Genomic DNA, 15976 nt, shown 5'->3' on the forward strand with positions numbered 1-15976 from the left:
TTTTCACACCAGGTATGTGTGAGCGTGTGTGTCTGTGTGTCTGTGAGTGAGTAAGTAAGAGATACAGAGAGAATAAATAAAAAATGTCTTTGATTTATTTTCTTGTTTTTTTTTAAGTAACGGTGTACAATATTGGAAACGACATAAAGCCCCTAAAAGCCCCTAATAGTGAACAGTTGAAAAGTGAGAATAGTGCAGAGGTAGGTAATCTGTCGTTGTCTGGCTAGATTTTTTTTTTAAATGTCCTGTTTGTTCTGGACACACACTCTGCACTTTGTTTGCTAAAAACGCGGTGATCCGACCAACAGCACTGCAGGTTTTCTGCAGGAAAAGCGCCATGATAGACCATTCAACAAGCAGTTCTAATGCACATGTTTCAAATTTCAGTGATACCTAATTCTTATGGTGATTACAAGACTGAATGCAAAGTGATCCTTTTACGGGTAGCAGGGTATTGGGTGGACATGATGATGGGATGCAAACATAGGTAATCTCTGCAACAACAAGGTGCTGCTGGGATTTGAACCAGGATCTCCTGTTTACTAAACAGGCACTTTCACCCACTAAGCCACAGCACCTCCCTTAGTAGGTGTAATGTTAAGTCTTAATTTCTCTTTTACCTTAAATAAGATAAACATAAAGTATACTGACTGTAGTATTGGGAGTAACTTGTTACAAAGTAACGCAAATAAAGTATGTATTAGCTTTTTGCTTAACACCGTTTGAACCAGACTGGGGTGGACGCTTCAGGGCCTAGCATGAATTGTGGAGCAACAACTACGACCACAACAATGCCTCTGACGTCCACTGTTCCCTCCAACATGGAGCTCTTCCAGCTTGTTGAGAAGCTCTAGCAGCTGGATGTGCTGCAAAACAAAAATGAGCTGGTGTCCAGGTCAGATGCCTCCTGGGGCCTCCCTAGGGAGGTGGTCCAGGCACGTCCAGCTGGGAGTAGGTCTCGGGGAAGACCCAGGACTAGGTGGAGGGATTTATCTCTAACCTGGCCTGGGAACGCCTCAGATCCCCCAGTTAATTGGAAAAGGGATGTTTGGGTCCCCTGCGGAGCTGCTTGACAAAGATGGATGGATGGTTGGAACTCTGGTCACTAGCTCATTGTATTCTTGCATGACAGGCAAACTCTAGGAGGCACTGTAGCTCTTAGTGGTTAAAGCACCTGTCTTGCTGAAGTTGACTAAAAGAGGAATTAAAAAAAATCATCTTTTGGAAAGTGATCTTAAAAGGGGTGATAGAATCCAAACGATTTTACCTTCATATGTGAATAACGACAGTTCGATCACTCAACGGGCATGGCTGATGTTTCACTATAAGGATTTCCCTGTGAAGTTCGACACTCAGCCCCTGATATTAGTAGCCCTAACCCCAGGGGTTGATGGATCGAAACCATCCTCTGCTATTTCCTATGCTTTGTATCAGCATTAAGTCTATTTCCAGTCTGTTGATGTTTAACAAAGCATCAGTTGCTGCAAGTGTCTGAAGTGAAATGTCTCCACCTGCTGAAGAGTAAACTTAATTTCATGTCAAGTTTATTTCATCTATAAAAATGGAAACTAAATGGCCCATACCCGCCGTAACACCCATAAACTGGAGCATAATAAAATAAATATACTACAATACAAATATATAAATACAGTAAATAGAGACTGTAAACATGTACATTTAAATACCAAGTCTCTTGCGTGTCCTTGACTAGTTGACCACCCCCTGCTTTGCATCGCTCCAGGTATGTAGAAAAAAATCTGTTATGCACCTTTGCTGCACTAAATGTCAAATTTGGACTTAAATCCAAATAACATTACATTAGCGTTAACTAATGAGGAAGAATTTGATAAATGAAATCAACCAAACCAAGCCAGGAAATTTCTCTTTCAAATCACACTTGAATCTGTCAAGTCCTGACCATTCCCTGACGGGATTGAACCCAGACCGCAGCAGTGAGAGCACCAAATCCTAGCCACTGACCATCAGGGAGCCACAGCTATCAATTTATCTTTGTAGATGTGAGTTTCCTTTCACTTACTGGTGACTCATATTGTTTTAGGCGGGAATGGCTCGAGCTTGCTAGAGCTTCAGAAGGCAGGACATGACAGATTACACATCTGTCACATAGTCAGTTTGTATTCTTACCCCTCTGAACCCCAGATGACTCGTGCACGAGCAAAACAGCACCTCTGATTCATAGTTTAATCATTAATAACCATAAATGATAGACTTACCAAAAATTGCAGCTAAAAGCTAACAGTTAGCGTTACGGAGGTCTCTCTGGGTCTTTCTAGCCTCTACAGGTGATTTTTATCCGCCTGGAACCTGTGCCTTTTTCGGGGTCATTGAGCATTAAATCCATATCGTCACATCCACGATTTATCCACTTTTATGTCTATAATTCATCGCGTTTTTGCTTATTTATGCCACTAGCTCCGGGCTCCGTGTCTGCCCTCTGTTTACGGAAGAGAAGGAGTAATATGCCCATATAGGGAGCAACGTCACACAAGAGTATGGAGTCCTAAAGAGATCAATCTTCCTAGTCACACTGGTCACACTAGTCTAGTATGCGATATAAGATGCTATAGCGGAACAAATAGATATCTACCGTTTTATAGAGGAAATGGCCCCACTGTTTTGAGATTTGGGATATATTTGGGCCTTATTTGAAGAATTGTAATAGTATGTTGCTTTATATGAGTTCTAATGTTTATTATGTTTATTTTTGCAATAGGAGAACTGTTTTAGACACACAAATGTTGTGTAGCAATTGCTGTGTGTTGCTGTGTGTATTATTATAATTAATTGCATAAGTTGTCATGAGGGCAAAAGCGTCTGGACTTTCTTTGAAAAAAGTATGTATTTTGTCACGTGTATATGTTATAATGATTATTTCTTCCACAGTGTGACTCCCAAGACATGAGAAGTGTTTTAGAGAGGAAATGGCTTAGGTTTTACTGCTCTGTCTGTGATATCAATACATGTCTGTGAGATTCATGCTCCGTTTTATTTGTCTTTAAGGTCCTACAACCGTAAACATTCAAGTGACCTCACTGCAGCCCAAATCTTCTAATAACGCAGTTTGTCCTAAAAAATGATGTTCATATCTTGACTGTAGACCACAGGGTTGATATTTTACAAGCTTTTTTTATCAAATAAATCCAGACGGACAATGAACTGTAAAAATGGACACAATCTACATTGTCCAGTGATGGTGGTATAGTGGTGAGGCACAGCTGCCTTCCAAACAGTTGACCTGGGTAAAATGCTGCTTTTCAGTTGTCGTGGCCGAGTGGTTAAGGCGATGGACGCGGTTTGAGTCGCTGTCAACGAAAGGCATTGTTTAAGAGACAACCAACATTATTTCGGCATAACCGACATGTATTTTTCTTGCTTTACAACTTTTAGGAATATTTCAACATACTTTTAAGGAAGTGACTATGACTTTTTTATGTTTTTGTCGACATACTATACTATGACTTTCATGATTTTTTGTCATACTATACTATGACGTTTTATAAATATTTCGACATACTATAGTATGACTTTTTATGAATTTTTTCGACATACTATACTATGACTTTTTATGATTTTTGACATATTATACTATGACTTTCATGATTTTTTTTGTCATACTTAACTACGACTTTTATGAATTGTTGACCTACTATACTATAATTTTTCTTTAAAGGGGAATTAGCTCAAATGGTAGAGCGCTTGCTTAGCATGCAAGAGATAGCAGGATCAACACCTGCATTCTCCAGAGGACTTTAGATTCTTCTTGTTTACAACAAGAACCATAAATCTGGACTTGTTACGACATACTATACTGCAACTGCACTTTTTAGGACTATTCCGACATATTATACTATGACTTTTTGTGACTTTTATGAATTTTTTGACAACTATACTATGAATTTTTATAAATATTGTACAACAACAGTATGACTTTTATGTTTTTTTGACATACTTTAGCATACTTTACTTACGACATACCTACACTACGATTTTTATGTTTTTGTCGACATACTATCCTATGACTTTTATGACTTTTTGAGATACTAAACTATGACTTTCATGATTTTTCCGTCATACTATACTATGACTTTTATGATTTTTTTTGTTATACTAAACTATGATTTTTATGACCTTTTATGAATTTTTGACATGTTATACTACAACTTTTTATGAATCTTTGACATACTATACTCTGACTTTTTGAATATTTGTCATATTATACTATGACTTTTTTTGAATATTTGTCATATTATACTATGACGTTTATGATTTTTTGACACGTTATAATAAGACTTTTATGATTTTTTGTCATACTAAACTATGACTTTCATGATTTTTTTTCATACTATACTATGACGTTTTATAAATATTTCGACATACTATAGTATGACTTTTTATGAATTTTTTGACATACTATACTATGACTTTTTAATGACATTTAATGAATTTTTGTCATACTATACTATGACTTTTATGAATTTTTTGACATACTACACTATGACTTTTATGATTTTTTTCAACATAATATGTCTCTTTTTGAAAAGGGGGAATTAGCTCAAATGGTAGAGTGCCTGCTTAGCATGCGAGAGGTAGCGGGATCAATGCCCGCATTCTCCAGAGGACTTTAGATCTTCTTGTTTTACAACAAGAACTATAAATCTGGACTTGTTACGACATACTACACTACGACTTTTTATGTTTTTGTCGACATACTATCCTATGACTTTTATGACTTTTTTGAGATACTAAACTATGACTTTCATGATTTTCCGTCATACTATACTATGACTTTTTATGATTTTTTTGTTATACTAAACTATGACTTTTATGACATTTTATGAATTTTTGTCATACTAAACTATGACTTTTATGAATTTTTGACATGTTATACTACAACTTTTTATGAATTTTTGACATACTATACTCTGACTTTTTTTGAATATTTGTCATATTATACTATGACTTTTTGAATATTTGTCATATTACTATGACTTTTATGATTTTTTGACACGTTATAATATGACTTTTATGATTTTTTGTCATACTAAACTATGACTTTCATGATTTTTTGTCATACTATACTATGACTTTTATGAATTTTTCGACATACTATACTATGACTTTTTAATGACATTTAATGAATTTTGTCATACTATACTATGACTTTTATGAATTTTTTGACATACTACACTATGACTTTTATGATTTTTTTCAACATACTATGACTCTTTTTGAAAAGGGGGAATTAGCTCAAATGGTAGAGCGCTTGCTTAGCATGCGAGAGGTAGCGGGATCAATGCCCGCATTCTCCAGAGGACTTCAGATTCTTCTGCTTTACAACAAGCACTATAAATCTGGACTTGTTACTTATTAATATTGTTACTTGTTAATATTTCAACATATTATACTATGACTTTTTATGTTTTTGTTGACATACTATCCTATTACTTTTATGACTTTTTGAGATACTATACTATGCCTTTTTATGATTTTTTGTTATACTAAACTCTGACTTTTAATGACATTTTATGAATTTTTGTCATACTAAATTATGGTGTTTATGAGTTTTCTACATGTTATACTACGACTTTTTATGAATTTTTTACATACTATACTCTGACTTTTAATTACATTTTATGAATTTTTGTCATACTAAACTATGACGTTTATGAATTTTCGACATACTATACTATGACTTTTTATGAATATTTTGACGTACTATACTATGAGTTACTACGAGGCTTTGAATTTAATTAATTTGTGGATGAAAATATATTTCAAACTGAATCATTGTTTTTTTTGACACACACACACTCAAGCACACGCACACAAACAAGCACACTCACACGCACACACACTTTATGAATAAATCTCAGATAGTTCAACCTGTTTTATTAGGAAGTTGTTTTACACTCTTTCAAAGTAAAACATTCCTGCAACAAAACCTAAATAAGGCGCTCGGGTTTGAAAACTGATGCAAACAGAAAAATAAAAACAAAACTGAGTTCTTCTGTTCTCCAACAAGAAATAAGGAAGAATAAAAGGATCTGTCTCTGTCTTCATGATGTCGGGTTGGCAATAATGAGCCAATCCCTTATTAAAATTTTTTATCAACACCCTTCACTCTTTGCAATTTTGCTCTGACATTGTTTATTTTAGAAAATTGTAACCAGCATTAAATGAGTAGTTTTAGGTCTGTGTGAATGTGGGCCGAGCATTTACCTCGGCTGAACTTGTGAACGTCTCTTTGGCATATTCCCAGTCTGATCAAGTCCAGGTGCTGGAAAATCTGTGATTCACGTTTTGAGGGAATGGGATCTGCATGTGCTTTCTTACCAGCAAGTTTCTGGAGGTCCAAATGGCATCTTTGATGGCGGCCATGGTGAGCCACTGATTTGCAAAGTTACATGCTGGTATCTGTTTCTTTGGCCTGACGGATGGACAGACGACACAAAAGCATAATACTTCTTGCCAAGACATAACAAGAAACAAAAAAAGAGGCGGGGGAGATAGAGTTAAGCCCTGAAAGAATAGAGAACTACAGACAAAAGTTATGAAATAGTACCAAGTGTTACCAGAAGAGTTGGAAAAAAACTAGAACTTTAAAGTACAAACCTTTCTTCAAGAACTCTTTATTGTGCTCACATTGGCCCTCATTTCTGAAACGTGCATACGACCTAAAACCGGCGTAGGACGGGCGTACGCCGATTCCTACGCAAAGTTTGGCAAAGTATGTGGAGTACATAAGTCTCCACATACATTGTTTTTATTAAGATTGAAGACCAAATTTTACAAAATTTTCCCAACCATCGAGAGTGCTTTCGTAGCCTCGTTTGCACAGTAGGCAGCGCGTCAGTCTCATAATCTGAAGGTTGTGAGTTCAACCCTCACACGGGGCAGGCATTTTAAAAACACAACTGATGCTGGAAATACAGTGACTTTCAGGTGGTTGAATACTGGCACAAGCACATGAATGGAAGTTGTGATTCTGTGGTTATTTCTGAGATTGAGACAAGGAAAGGCATTCTTGCATTCTTTAAGAGGGTGGGGAGGCGTCTACCTCAACTGGTTGGGGGTGAGAGAAAGAGACAGACAGAGAGAGAAGAGACATGGAGAATTGTAGCAGGGACATGGAGGCAGCAGGTGACTCTAACCACCGATCTAAACTCCTTAACAGTAGGAGTAGGGCAGGTCACCACTACATCGTAGTGATTTGTGATTATGCAACACGTTACCCAGAGGCTTTCTCCCTCAGAAACACCAAGGATAGACAAGTGGCCAATAGTTTACTTCAACATTTTTCCCGGGTAGGGGTCCCCATAGAAATCTTAACCGATCAGAAAACTAACTCAACATTGAAGGAGATATACCCCCTGTTAGGGATCCGGGGCATTAAAACAACACCCTACATAGTTTGTGGCTTCATAAACAATATTGTATTATCTCATAGGTACTGGAAGCAACCCGTCTCCACCAGTGCATTTCTCAATGCCCAGATGTGTTACAAGATTTGCAGTGAGTGTTGTGTTGTCCAGCAGAAGGGCAACAGATGTGTTACTTTTCGACTAGATTTACACCATAGCAGTGCAAGCATTTTGCCAAGGCTCACTTTCCAGCCACCGCCATGATCTCACAAAAAGTAAAAAAAAAAAAAGCTAAAAACGTTCAGGGGATGTAGCTCAGTGGTAGAGCGCATGCTTTGCATGTATGAGGCCCTGGGTTCAATCCCCGGCATCTCCAACAGGTGTTATTGTTCGGTCTGTAAAAGAGCTCCAAATGCTCTTATTCTGAAAGAGAAAAGTATTAAAAGGCAATCTCCTTGTGTTCATGGTAATTAATGCAAAAATCAGTCTCATTGACCAAGATTTGCATTGTCCAGTGATGGTGGTATAGTGGTGAGCATAGCTACCTTCCAAGTAGTTGACCTGGGTTTGATTCCCAGCCATCGCAGCAGTTTTCATTGTGTGGTTACTTGCTTTATTTGTCATGAAGTAACCAGAAAGGTTACTTGCCCCTCTGATTTGATAAAATATTAGATCTCTTTTATGGTACAAATAAGGGACTTTATCAATCAATCAAGCTGCCTCCACGAGGATCCACAGACACAGGGAGCGCACTACGGTTTACACTTTGCCCGTGTCTGGTAACTTCTACTAACCAATTGAAAAGTTTATCAACAGAGCAGAAAGCAGCAGAAAGGTAACAGGTGTGTTACTTTTCAACTATGATTTATACTGTAGCAGTGCAAGTATTTTGCCCAGGTTTGATTTCCAGCCACTGCCGTTGCATTTACAGGTTTTGAAGCCATTTACAACATTAACATTACATGTTTTACCCAGGTTTCTTCTTTTAATCCGTAATATTTCAATTTCTTCGTGGTGAGTCATCCCAAAAGGATTAATAAAGATAAGTCGTAGTCTATCTTGGAAAAAAGTAAAAAAAATCTGAAAATCTTCAGGAAATGTTGTTCAGTGGTAGAGCGCATTTGACACAAACTAAGCGGTGTCAGACAGCACTACAAGCACTTTATTTATTGTATTACGCTCCAGTTTTTATGGGTGTTACAGCACTGTAGTTTGCATATTTGTGGATGAAATATAATTGACATGCGATTAAGTTTATTTTTCAGCAGGTGGAGACATTTCACTTCAGATAGATATAGCAACAGATGCTTCGTTAAACATTAACACACAGGAAATAGAAGTAATGCTGATACAATTAGCAGAGGATGGTTTTGATCCATCGACCTCTGGGTTATGGGCCCAGCACACTTCCGCTGCGCCACTCTGCTCTACAGTTAATACTCAGGGGCGGGAAGATGTGTGACTCACATTTTGAGGCAAGGTTTGGGAACCCGCAGCAACCAAGGTACCAACAGCTCACGGGTTGTAAAGTTAAACATTTGGTAGATCTTGCAACTATCTCTTATGTGAGCTTCCTGATTACTCACACCTTGATTATTCACATGTAACACTTGTGATTGGCTGGTGTTTTAAAAAAAGGGCATTGTGAGTACAGGTATAAACATCAGTAAGGAGTCTACAAAGTTGCCTCTTATCATTTTAGTTTGGACACCCAGTGAGGCTTACCACGATGGTTTGGACTGGGTCCACTAGGGTTTTCGGCTGCTCTCGATCAGACGGCTGTACTCACTCTGGTTTCTCTTCATAATGCACAAGACTTTTGCCTTTTACTAAAGACTTCCTTGGAGGGGAACAACGATGAGTTGAAACTATTTTGGGGGGGCTTTGCTGTTTGGCCGAGCCCTTTGTACTCGCTTTTGCTTACCTTTGCTTTTACTCATCAGCTCTGTTTTTATCCCACCCAGAAAAGAGATTTTAGACATGGAATGGTACTTTCTTTTTTTACAAGAAGTCAGCAGAAAGGTTACTTGCCCAACCTGGTTTGATAAAATCTCTTTGAGCTGCATGATTATGGCCAAAATGATAACGACAATTACTTTGATCAATATGGAGATCACGATTAATTATCACAATTATTTGTTGATTTTCTACTCCAAAGTGCTGGAAAGGAAGGTTTCACCAATCATTGAACCTCAGGTTAACAAGGAACAATCTCAGCAAGGTGATTGATGGATGATTCTAGTTACTTCACCAAGTTCAGGCCAAATGACACAGGTGTAAGAGACGACATTGGTTACCTTCCAGCAATTTAACATTTGCAAATGGTAGTGGTGGGATTTGAAACCACGCCTCCAGAGAGACTGGAACCTTAATCCAGCACCTTAGACCACTCGGCCACAGTACCTGCAAGTATCAACTCTCCACATCGTGACAGAAGCAGGGACCGTAACTAACGATATGCTTGTTAATGTTATGGAAAAAAAACCTTTGCAAGTAAAAAGCCAATACTTTATTAAAAACTGCTAATACTTTATTAAAAAAAATTATCACACTTTGTCATTTTTCTCTGGCATTGTTTATTATTAGAATATTGTAACCAGCATTAAGTGACTAGGTTTAGGTCTGTGTGAATATGGGCTGAGCATTTACCTGGACTGAATTTGTGAACATCTTCTTTTGCATATTCACTGTAAAGAGCCATTACTCCTCCAACTGCCAACTATTGTTCCAGAGACAATAGGATATACAGTTTTAGATTGCAAGGTAACTGTCCAAGACCAAAGACTACACGGAAATATCTCAAGTGATCAAAACAGTTTGCCAAAATTCGCAGCATATAAAACCACTCTTCAAAATATGTTCATGTACCATTCAAAAACAAAAGTACAATCATAAAACACATACTACTTAGATACTGCAGCCGTCCTGATCACAGCCACGGGGGGATCTGCTTGTGCTTTCTTACCAGCAAGTTTCTGGAGGTCCAAATAGCATCTTTGATGGCAACAAAGGTTAGCCACTGTGTGAGCCACAAAGTGTATAGCTGTAAATCTGCTCCCTAAAAACAATAACAGGTCTGGCACTCCTTTCCCTCTTTGGCTTCTTGGTTAGCTACAAACGTCCTTGGGTGGACTTGAACCACCATCCTTTCGGATAACAGCCGACTGCGCTAACCTATGGCGCCACAGAGACTGCACCTGAGTTATGTTTTATGAGCGGGAGCTCGATCTTTAAGCCACAAGCATTTGCTTTATGGCTTTTTGAGGTTGAGCTGCACATGTATGCTTATCAGGCTATTTTCCTGTTACCCAGAAATTGGGGAAGCTGACTCATGCGGAAATGTAGAAGCTGGACGTGCATTGTATTGTTCTTACATGTCAATTGGATTCTGACTTTGAATTCAAATATTTGGCATCCAAGAAAATTCCAGAACTGATGATGTATCAGTCATTTTGCTGGTGGTTTCTTGGTCACAGCAACAAGCTTGATCATTGACATACAGTTGCACGCCACGTATTACAAAAATGTTTGGTGGTGCCTTATGCTGGTATTACATCAAGTGACCTGCATACCAATGACCGCAACGAGTCATATGTACTTTGTCTGCAGAACTGTACCTTCTGATAGAGGGAAGGCCACTTGGATTATTTTTGGGCTGCTCTATGAAGAGGTTCATTCCAGGTTGGTGTCTCCCTTACAATATATCATAAACACTCAGTATGGTCTTTTATTAAAAAAATCATTAGATTGGAAAGCTAGACCTTTTTAATGGACTATTAATATTTTATTGTTTTGTCAGGAACCAGTGCAAATGCGCTGAATTTTCAACTTTACCTCCTGGAAGGCCTGAACAGGTGGAACCAGGATCAGGGGACTGCAGCGGTGACCAGTAGGCCATCGCCTCTGCTCACCTACGCCGGGCATGTGACCCAGTGCGTCAACAGCAGCAGCTTGAAGGTGTTTGGCCGGACATTTATGTCAAACTTCAGGCCACCCTCCAAATACACTGGTATGGTAATGTAATAATAACTGTCTACCTAGTACAGTGAGGAAAATAAGTATTTGAACACCTTGCTATTTTGCAAGTTCTCCAACTTAGAAATCATGGATTTCAAATTGTCATCGTAGGTGCATGTCCACTGTGAGAGACATAATCTAAAAAGAAATATCCAGAAATCACAATGTATGGTTTTTAAACTATTTATTTGAGAAGTGGGAGAACTTGCAAAATAGCAGGGTGTTCAAATACTTATTTTTCTCACTGTATGAGGAAAAATGTCTTTTTAACAGGCAGAAACCTAAAACTAAAACTGACTCATGGTGGGCAGTCATCTGACACAACCAGCAGAGCACAGCAGAGCAATTCACTAAATTCTAACTTTTTAAACAGGTCTTACTGAATGTCTGTTGGACCAGTCAGGATGGCCGAGTGGTCCAAGGCGCTGCATTCAGGTCGCAGTCTCCTCTGGAGGCGTGGGTTCAAATCCCACTTCTGACAACAATTGTTTTAATTTGGAACTAATCTCTGAGAGTTGATATTGGGAATAAAGAACTTAGCAGTTCTTTGTATTTAAGAGGACATGAATGTGCACGAGAAACGCGATTGCAAGTACAGCGTTTTGTGAGCATCTTTAAACCGATGGATATGATTAAAACCTGTATACAGCCCAACCACTTACCAATCACATCACTGGAAAGACAGCAAGACTTGAGGGTAGTGGATGTTGATTTGTCAAAATAGACTGCCAGAACATGATTTTCCTCAAGAACATTACTTCTCATGGTGCTGTCAACAATTACAGCAGTTATATCATGATTCATCTCACCATGGAAATCAGGTTGAGGGTCATAATTTCTTGTTGCATTACCCTTTCTGATTGTCTACCATTGTGTCACCAGCGAAGGAGATTAGCAGAGGATGATTTCAATCCATCAACCTCTGGGTTAAGGGCCCAGCACGCTTCCGCTGAGCCACTCTGGTGAAAATCACCCCAGATGGTACTTGAACCCACAATCCCTGGCTTAGGAGGCCAGTACCTTATCCATTAGGCCACTGGGGCTTTACAACAACCAAATACACCAGTTCACACACAGTTCTGGAGATGTGATGAAACAGTAACCTTGACCTTTGACTTCCAAAATCGAAATCAGTTAATCCGCGACTCCAAGTGGTTATGTATACAAAAAAAAAGTGATTCCCTCTAGAGGTTCAGAGATCTTGCATTCACAAGAATCGGATGGACAGACATGAAGACGCAGTCACCTTGACATTGAACCTTTGACCCCCAAAATGTCATCATTGATTTATGAGTTCTTGTGAATGTTTTTGCAAAATTTGAAGAAATTCCCTCCTGTGTCATCACATTCGCAAGAATAGGAAGTGCTTTCATACATGTGGTTGCCCTTCGATAGCTCAGTTGGTAGAGCGGAGGACTGTAGTGACATAAAGTTGAAATCCTTAGGTCGCTGGTTCAAATCCGTCTCGAAGGAACCCTCTTTTCAAGAGTTTCCCTTCACGGATAAATAAAGTATTTCTGATTCTGATGTAGAGATGGACAGACGACCCACAAGCATAATACCTTCTTGCCGAGACATAACAAGAAAAAAAAAGATGTTGGGTAGAAAGAGTTAAGCCCTGACAGAATAGAGAACTTCAGACAAAAGTTGTGAAATAGTGCCAAGTGTGACCAGAAGAATTGGAAAAAAAACTACCTTCTCTTTTCTCCTGTTTTGTACACAACCCAAAGTTTTACAAAACATAAGATAACTTTCACCGAATCCCTCAGTTAAATCACAGTCAATATTTGTCTCACAAACCGTCTCAATGTCCAATTTAAATAATTCATCCAACAGAATTGAAACTTTAACTTACCCCCGCTGTTTGAAATTGCTTCCTTGTCGTTTGGATTTCAGAGTGGAATCAGGGGAGCTTTCTGACCCTCTCTCTCTCAAAGATGTTTGGCGAGGTTTAGAGGCAGGTGATCATCAGATCCCTGGATGCACGCCCTCATCAGTCACCGGTGGAGTCCCTTTCTGATTCCTCCTTGAAATCCTGTTTGTGACGCCAAACTGTAGCAGAAGTTTCTTGTTACAGCAAGGGAGGAATTTGGCTGGAATTAAGACTCTGTATATAGAATAAAGACTGAAGGCTGCAAACTGAATCAAAGTTTAGTCTCCGGTGAAAGTTTAATTGTTTTCTGCAGAGAAAAATCAAAATGACAAGAACAGCCTTCACAATGCACAAAGTTACAGAGTGACAACAGTTCTGTGTGAATACAATCAGTGATACACTTCATTATATCCAGTGCCCCCAGAGGAGAAAAACCCTTGTTTGGAAAAAAGTTTAATCTCAAACATAACAATCAGTGGACCTCAGGCAGACAGTTAGTTCCATTAAGTATTTCTGAATCCGCCCTCCTTGTGTCAAGTGTCTTGACCGGTCGTTCTATCTTAGCTGAAAAAGAACATCTTGTCTCTTGGATAGGCCATGGTCTCGACCTGGGACCTGCTATGATAAACATAAAACTGTTTCTGTCAGACTTTAGGCCATTTGTCCTTGGAGGACAAATGCAAAGTCATAGCAAATTCAGTTGTCTCCTACAAGGAGAAGACACTGAGGAAAGATACAGAAGTCATATACTCTGAGAGGTATTGGAGATCTTATCATGAATAATTAATATGAAAATCATTGGTTAAATGTAATTTTCCATTACAAGTTACTGTTTGAAAAAATGAAAAGAATTGTTATTGACATACAGGCAGATGAAGTGTTTATGACCCCTCAATGATGACAAAAGGATACATCCGCTGTCGGGGGTCTGATTTAAAAGAAATGGTACTCTTTAAAATGTTGGGGTTCTAGCGTTAAATTAGTGAGGAAGAATTTGACAAATATAAATCAACCAAAAACAAGTCCAAGAACTTAGTCTTTCAAATGTTACACCTGCATCTGTCAAGTCCTGACCATCCCCTGACCGGGAATTGAACCCGGGCCACGGTGGTGAGAGCACCGAATCCTAGCCACTAGACCATCAGGGAGTCACATTTATCAAATTTATCTTTGTAGATGTGAGTTTCCTGTTCAATTACTGGAATAACTCATATGGTTTTAGGCGAGGAATGGAGTCTGGCTAGAGCTTTAGAAGGCAGGACAAGACAGATTACACATCTGTCACATAGTCAGTTTGTATTCTTAAATACCAAGTCTCTTGCTGTTCCTTGACTAGTTGGCCTCCCCTGCTTTGCATCGCTCCAGGAAAGTAGAAAGCAATCTGTTATGCACCTTTGCATTGCACTAAAATGTCAAAATTTGGACCTGAATCCAGCAATAACAATACTCGACACTCACATACAAACACCTATAGGATTATTAGGAACACCATACTAATACTGTGTTTGACCTGATTCTTCATAGAAATGTTGGCCCATATTGATAGGATAGCATCTTGCAGTTGATGGAGATTTGATGCACATCCAGGGCACGAAGCTCCCGTTCCACCACATCCCAAAGATGCTCTATTGGGTTGAGATCTGGTGACTGTGGAGGCCATTTTAGTACAGTTCGGTTAATTACAGATAGAGAAGTGTCCACTCCAGCAGCGGGGGCAGATGTCTCTTTTTGGTGGAGCACAGGTCTGCACATGTAGATTTTACACTAAGAAGGTAAAGTTAATTGGGATACTTATAGAAATATACTAAAGATGCAACCATAATGTATGTTGTTAGAATTGACTTTTATCTGTGGCTGTTGATTTCTTTGATATTTGTATTAGAAAACTAATCTGCAGACAGCCACACCTGCTGCTGCAGCTGGCCCAGCTCCGTCAACTGCTGCTGACCCTGCTGCTCCAACTGCTGCTGTACCCTCTGCTGGTCCAGTGCAACCCAAATTATCCCTTGAAATTGTACCCAGCACTACTATTTAATGTAAAATCATTTATATTACAATATATTACAATATAGTGTTTATTGTTCTTCTCAATAATGAGGGAAGGCAAAATGTTAACACAGTACAACTTTAATTTCAGGAACAAAGGCCAACAGCCTAAACTTTCAGCTGTTTCTGCTAGAAGGCCTGAGCAGGTGGAACCAGGACCGGGCTGCACAGTCTCTAACCACCAAACCATTGCATCTCCTTGTATTTTTTCACAGCCTCCTGCTTCTGGTCCTTTGTTTTTTTTTTCATCAAGCAACCTCTGTCTCTCCTCAAGCCCCAGGAACTTTGTTTGCTGTTCCAACACTAGCATACCGTGCCCCCCATATACCGGTTGCCCCTCTTGCTCCATCCGCCCCTCCACCTGCCAGTGGTCGCCCTGCCTCTAAGGCAAGGTTTAATAAGAGGAAGGTGGAGTACAACACTTGCAGGAAGTGTGGACAATTCAGAACCGCAGAAACTGGGCACAGCCAATATCAAGGCACTATCTACTGCCCAAATACAGAATCCCTGTCAAAAGAGTTGTGGTTGGATCAGATTAAAAAATCAAAAATGTAAATGTATAATGTAAATAGAAAATGTAAATAGTTAGATTTTACTATGCATACTATACTATGATGTATTGTGATTTATATGTTATGTGTGTTTTAATCTTTGTACA

The 15976-nt window shown here is 38.9% G+C and overlaps 7 non-coding genes across 7 annotated transcripts; 6 read left to right on the top strand and 1 right to left on the bottom strand.

Moving 5' to 3' along the window:
* The first annotated feature begins 3690 nt into the window (after window positions 1-3690).
* On the top strand, window positions 3691-3763 carry trnaa-agc (transfer RNA alanine (anticodon AGC)). Its single transcript has one exon. It is a non-coding gene; the product is annotated as a tRNA-Ala (tRNA).
* Window positions 3764-5257: 1494 nt separating this feature from the next.
* trnaa-agc (transfer RNA alanine (anticodon AGC)) lies at window positions 5258-5330 on the top strand. Its single transcript has one exon. It is a non-coding gene; the product is annotated as a tRNA-Ala (tRNA).
* Window positions 5331-7686: 2356 nt separating this feature from the next.
* trnaa-ugc (transfer RNA alanine (anticodon UGC)) lies at window positions 7687-7758 on the top strand. Its single transcript has one exon. It is a non-coding gene; the product is annotated as a tRNA-Ala (tRNA).
* A 1409-nt stretch (window positions 7759-9167) lies between these two features.
* On the top strand, window positions 9168-9283 carry LOC116677427 (U5 spliceosomal RNA). Its single transcript, XR_004328983.1, has one exon. It is a non-coding gene; the product is annotated as a U5 spliceosomal RNA (small nuclear RNA).
* A 2514-nt stretch (window positions 9284-11797) lies between these two features.
* On the top strand, window positions 11798-11880 carry trnal-cag (transfer RNA leucine (anticodon CAG)). Its single transcript has one exon. It is a non-coding gene; the product is annotated as a tRNA-Leu (tRNA).
* Window positions 11881-12369: 489 nt separating this feature from the next.
* On the bottom strand, window positions 12370-12442 carry trnar-ccu (transfer RNA arginine (anticodon CCU)). The gene has a single exon. It is a non-coding gene; the product is annotated as a tRNA-Arg (tRNA).
* A 342-nt stretch (window positions 12443-12784) lies between these two features.
* Window positions 12785-12872, top strand: trnay-gua (transfer RNA tyrosine (anticodon GUA)). Its single transcript is given in 2 exon segments — window positions 12785-12821; window positions 12837-12872. It is a non-coding gene; the product is annotated as a tRNA-Tyr (tRNA).
* The last annotated feature ends 3104 nt before the right edge of the window (window positions 12873-15976 follow it).

The sequence above is a fragment of the Etheostoma spectabile genome, unplaced genomic scaffold, assembly GCF_008692095.1.
Source record: "Etheostoma spectabile isolate EspeVRDwgs_2016 unplaced genomic scaffold, UIUC_Espe_1.0 scaffold00005088, whole genome shotgun sequence".
Classification (NCBI taxonomy): domain Eukaryota; kingdom Metazoa; phylum Chordata; class Actinopteri; order Perciformes; family Percidae; genus Etheostoma; species Etheostoma spectabile.